Below are 6,469 nucleotides of genomic sequence, written 5' to 3'. Positions count from 1 at the left end.
ATTTTATTTTTTATTTTTCTTCTGAAAAATTATTTGTTGTTTTACATTCATTTTTCAGCCTGGATGGGATGATTTTTACTAATATAGTCATTTTCATATTGCTGTGCAATTTTTACAGCTTCACAATTATTATTATTTTTAGTTTGACATTAATTTTATGAATTAAATGTCTCTATAAAGTTATTGTTATGAAACATAAACCACTAACTAGTACACTTAATGTTATAGTTTAATAATATAACAATAGTAAGAATTATTGGAATTTTGTAGTTTGACAATAGGCAAGTTTTCAAAAAGTATTTTGAAAACTTACAATAGGCAAGTTTTCAAAGAATATTTTAAAGATTTTTGCTTTTTAACAATCAATGAGAAAGTTACAAATTGTTTAATGATTATAAACAGAAAATAGAAAAATACACAGCAAATAAAAGTAGAGTTTAATGTAAAGCTAAATAATAAATAAAACAATGAAAATTAACTTTAACTAACATATTATCAATTACTCAAACACAATTATTTTTACTTTCTGTATATTTGAAATGATGGATAGATAACAAGATAACAGACAAGGCAATGCAACCATGGATACTCTCTCTCTCTCTTTTACTCTTTTACTTGTTTCAGTCATTTGACTGCGGCCATGCTGGAGCACCGCCTTTAGTCAAGCAAATCGACCCCGGGACTTATTCTTTATAAGCCCAGTGCTTATTCTATCGGTCTCTTTTGCGGAACTGCTAAGTGACAGGGACATAAACACACCAGCATCGGTTGTCAAGCAATGCTAGGGGACAAACACAGACACACAAACATATACACACACATATATATATATGACAGGCTTCTTTCAGTTTCCGTCTACCAAATCCACTCACTAGGCATTGGTCGGCCCCGGGCTATAGTATAAAGACACTTGCCCAAGGTGCTACGCAGTGGGACTGAACCCAGAACCATGTGGTTGGTAAGCAAGCTACTTACCACACAGCCACTCCTGCGCCTATAAATATTTTTACAACAAGCGCAAGTCGAGAATACAACTCGCGCAACTTGAACACTCGGTATCAAAAGTTGGTTCACGCAAGTCAGGGAATCCCTGTAGTTGCAAGGTAAATGTCTTAATCGCATAGCCATGCCTGCTAGTTCAGAGAACCAAAAGCAGCTACTATACTAGAAATGACACAGGGGAGAGGCACAACATCTGCAAACTCATGTTCATTACAGGCACAAAAGTGGCTGTGTGGTAAATAGCTTGCTTATCAATCAGATGGTTCCGGATTCAGTCCCACTGTATGGCACCTTGGTCAAGTGCCTTCTACTATAGCCTCGGGCCGACCAAAACCTTGTGAGTAGATTTGGTAGACGGAAACTGAAAGAAGCCCGTTGTATATGTGTGTGTCTGTTTGTCCCCCATCATCGCTTGACAACTGATGTTGGTGTGTTTACATCCCAGTAACTTAGCTTTTTGGCAAATGAGACTGATAGAATAAGTACTAGGTTTATAAAGAATTAAGTCCTGGAGTTGATTTTTTCAAGTAAAGATGGTGCTCCAGCATGGCCACAGTCAAATGACTGAAACAAATAAAAGAATATGCTGGTGAGTAAAGGTTTGCTAATCAGGTGGCTGGCTTTTTGTTTTAAAGACAGGTAAAGGTGTTTAGATGTGTAATGTGAACGCAATATTGCATATGAGAACAGTACTTTATTGTAGACTATGGATTGAACCTGAAAAATCTCATGCCTTTCACCTTTATGTATTATTCATGTGTAAGAAAAATTTAGTGCAAATTGTATTCTTGATATATATAGTGATTTTGTCTTGGGTCATTAAAGAAGATTAGTCGATCTAATCGACTGGCCCCCTCTCCAAAAATTTCGGGCCTTGTGCCTAGAGTAATAAAGAATATATTATGTATACAAGGTGGCAAGCTGGCAGAAACGTTAGCACACCAGGCGAAATGTGTAGCAGTATTTCGTATATAATCGACTTAATCCGTTTGTCCTCTCTGTGTTTAGCCCCTTGTGGGTAGTAAAGAAATAGGTATTTCGTCTGCCGTTACATTCTGATTATCTCTCCATTTGCGGATTCTTTTAATAGTTTGCTGTTCAAGAAAGCAGTGCAACTCTGTCATGAGGTGTCTTCGTTCTATATAGACAATGCCTGTGTTCTGTATTTTAATGATTGTCATGTAGTGTCATTTGTGTTGGAATGTTAGATATGTGTGTTATAATTAACAGCAAGATGTTAACTAATCAACAGAATGAAGAGCATGAGTGTGAAATTCTTAGATTGGAATGTTCTGAAAAGAAACTTCCAATAGTCGCAGGAGTGGCTATGTGGTAAGTAGCTTGCATACCAACCACATGGTTCCGGGTTCAGTCCCACTGCGTAGCACCTTGGGCAAGTGTCTTCTACTATAGCCTCGGGCCGACCAAAGCCTTGTGAGTGGATTTGGTAGATGGAAACTGAAAGAAGCCCGTCGTATATTTGTATATATATATGTATGTATGTGTGTGTGTTTGTATGTCTGTGTTTGTCCCCCTAGCATTGCTTGACAACCGATGCTGATGTGTTTACGTCCCCGTCACTTAGCGGTTCGGCAAAAGAGACCGATAGAATAAGTACTGAGCTTACAAAGAATAAGTCCCGGGGTCGATTTGCTCGACTAAAGGCGGTGCTCCAGCATGGCTGCAGTCAAATGACTGAAACAAGTAAAAGAGTAAAGAGAGAATACAAAATATGAAAAACAGATGTCCTGAGACTCACAGGTTTGGTAGCTAGTCCTTCCCACCACATATCACATTCTCTCTGATCAGCATATATCGCACAGAAGGAATAAAATAGAAAATCTAAGAGAAGAGGAGACAGAGAGAGTTATTGCTGTTTAATTGTTTTTCTTCATGGAAGATAATAATAATAATAATGAAATTATTGTATACAGTGCTCAGGTGCACCACAACTTGTCAGAAAGTGCATATAAAGTACATGCAGTAACGTAAAAATGTCTGGAAAGTGAACAATGTATGAGTCAGATACATGCTTGTGTGTGTATGGAGGGGAGAAAATCAAGTGTAGTGTTGGCGAATCTCAGGAAGCATGGAAGTTTTGAAGGATGCAGTGCTCTGACAACTAACAACTGATGCCGGCAGTTTGTTCCATGCTTCAGCAACTCTCAGCGTGAAAAAATGTTTCCTGAAGTCATGGGAGCTGTGCTGTTTTCTGACTTTGTAAATATGTCCACGGGTGTTAGATGGGTGGAGTTTGAAAAGGTGCTCAGAGTTATTGTTTGTACGATGGTTGATAATTTTATGGGTGTCTGCCAAGTCAGCTGCCAGACGTCGGAGTTTCAATGTGTCCATGCCCAGGGAAGTAGACATCACTATATCATTTATATACTTGTTTAACCGATTTAAAGCTGGTAAACCATAACAGACTGAGAAAAGTGTATAATACCTTTTACATAAGAAGCAAAAACCAAAAAGGAAGAAGTACAGCAAAAGAACAGTTAAATATTTCTAGTGGTAAACTTTTTTGTAGTCTCCATTAACTGAAATTTGATGGATCTTTGAAAACAAATTGCATCTGTAACCTTTCTAGTCATTTTAAAGCCAGTTTAACTCTTTTGTTACCAACCCAGCTGAAACTGGCTCTGGCTTTGCAGTACAAATGTCTTGTTTTTAAAAGTTCTGAATTAAAATCTTCCACCAAACCTTTAGTCACAATTTATGTTCCTGACACTAGCTTAATTATAACTTAGTTATTTTACTAAATACTTTGTTATACTTAAAATAATTGAAGGAAACACAGAGCATCTGAAAATAAATACAGTAATGAAAGGGTTAAGATGTCCTCTTCTCTCAGACTAGTAATTTTTACATTAGAACAAATAATGCTGTAGGGTTTCTGAATATTCTCCTCAAGAAAATGAAGGTGATCCCATATGATCTGTTCGTGATAAAATACAAATTAAAAGAATTCTTGGTTAATTTGAAGCCAGTTAATTCTTGGTTAATAATTAAAAAAAATTTTTGTTGTTTTTGTAAAATCTCAGAAAATAATTAAAAATTCACATTTGTATGTGATATGTTTTATATGTTGGTAGATCTGGCTGAGAGAGTGGAAGGTTAAAGTTTGATGGATTATCTTGATTGTTTCCATTACTATAACTCCCACTTATCTAATTGTACTTTCACTGAATGATATAACTTGAGGACATTTAGAATGTAATCTGAGTCTTTTATTTCTTATAGTGCTTTCTCTCTCTTTTATCAATTCATCTACTCTTACATTTCCCTTTAATATCTAAATGATCTTGTTTTCAGATCATTGTTCTATGTTTATTTTCCTTATGAAATCAAGGTCTAGAATCAAAGGGCATTAGAGCTAATGTAGCAAAAACCAAAGTCGTAGTAAGTAGGAAGGCAGACAAATCACAAGTCCCTTCAGGTAGATGGCTCTGCTCAATCTGTGGAAAAGGTGTAAGTAGTAACTCTGTAAGATACACTTGGTGTAAGCTTTGGACACATAATAGGTGCAGCAATATCAGAGGAAGGTTAACAGGGAAAATAGCCTTTGTGTGTGGTAGATGTACAGGTACAATAATCACCAAAAATGTACAGTAAACAGACTCCATCAACTGCCATGGGGATAAGCTAGAAGTAGGTAGATAGCTTCTGTTACCTAGGTGATCAAGTCAGTAGTAGAGGTGGATACTCTGAGAGCATAACTGTCAGAATAAGATTAGGCTGGGCAAAGTTTAGAGAGTTTCTGCATTTGCTAGCAACAAAGAGCCTCTCTTTCAGAGTGAAAGTCAGATTGTATGATGCCTGTGTACACGGCAGTGAAACATGGGCTGTGATAGCCAAGGACATGCGTTGGCTTGAAAGAAATTAAGCCAATATGCTTCACTGGATGTGCAATGTCAGTGTGCATGTTCAACAGTGTGTAAGCATCTTGAGAGAAAAGTTAGGCATTAGAGGCATCAGATGTGGTGTGCAAGAGACAAATGTGTTGGTATGATCTTGTGATGCATATGAATGAGGACAGCTGCGTAAAGAAGTGCTAATCCCTAACTGTTGTGGGAACCTATGGTAGAGGTAGGTTCAGGAAAACATGTTAGTGGAACAGTAAAAATATGCAAGACTTTTCTCATGTTCCAAATGTGAATTTGTCTGTTAAGTATATCCCAAAGATGGAACCTTGTATCTTTGTTGGAAACTGGCTCCTTCCACAGTGGAAGATTTATAATAATTAAAAAATAGAAGAGACATACAGGTGCTTCATACAGGTCAGTCGATATGCTGGAAATAGTAGCTGAATCTCCCTTAATTTACACCCTACCATCTAAGTTAAACAATCTTACCCAAGGTAGTTACTAACATACAAAAAACAGAGTGGCTATGACTGGAATCTTTTCATCATAGGTATGTTCAATAAAGGTGGTCAACAATAAACTTTATTTAGAGCCAATGATGGCTGGCTGCTATGTGGTCATATCACCTGCTAGAAATAGCAGCCAAATGTCCCTCCATTCACATCTTTCTGCCTTAAATAAGGAAGGAGACATGACGATGTAGTCCCACCTGTATGTGTATGTGGGACTACATCGTCATGCGTGTATAATAATAATAATAATAATAATAATTGTGTACAGTGCTCAGGTGCACTACAACTCATCTAAAGTGTATATATAATCAGGTGTAGTTTCGACGGATTTCGGGAAGCATGAGGGCCTTAAAGGATGCAGTGTCATGGCAGTGTGTGTGTGCATGTGTACATGTAATATATTCTTTTCTACTCTAGACACAAGACTCGAAATTTTGGGGGAGGGGCCAGTCAATTAGATCGACTCCAGTACACAACTGGTACTTAATTTATCGACCCCGAAAGGATGAAAGGCAAAGTCGACCGTGGCAGAATTTGAACTCAGAACATAAAGACAGACGAAATATCTTATTCTTTACTACCCACAAGGGGCTAAACACAGAGGAGACAAACAAGGACAGACAAACGGATTAAGTCAATTATATCGACCCCAGTGCGTAACTGGTATTTAATTTATCGACCCCGAAAGGATGAAAGGCAAAGTCGACCTCGCAGAATTTGAACTCAGAATGTAACGGCAGACGAAATACCTATTTCTTTACTACCCACAAGGGGGCTAAACACAGAGGGGACAAACTTGCCACCTTGTATACATAATATAGTCTTTATTACTCTAAGCACAAGGCCCGAAATTTTGGGGGAGGGGGCCAATCGATTAGATCGGCTCCAATACGCAACTGGTACTTAATTTATCGACCCCGAAAGGATGAAAAGCAAAGTCAACCTCGGTGGAATTTTAACTCAGAACGTAAAGGCAGACGAAATACTGCTAGGCATTTCGCCCGGCCTGCTAACGTTTCTTATTTCTTTATTGACCACAAGGGGACAAACATAGAGAGGAGAAACAAGGACAGACAAAGGGATTAAGTC

The sequence above is a fragment of the Octopus sinensis genome, linkage group LG4, assembly GCF_006345805.1.
Source record: "Octopus sinensis linkage group LG4, ASM634580v1, whole genome shotgun sequence".
In the NCBI taxonomy this organism is placed as follows: domain Eukaryota; kingdom Metazoa; phylum Mollusca; class Cephalopoda; order Octopoda; family Octopodidae; genus Octopus; species Octopus sinensis.
This window is presented reverse-complemented; position numbering follows the sequence as displayed.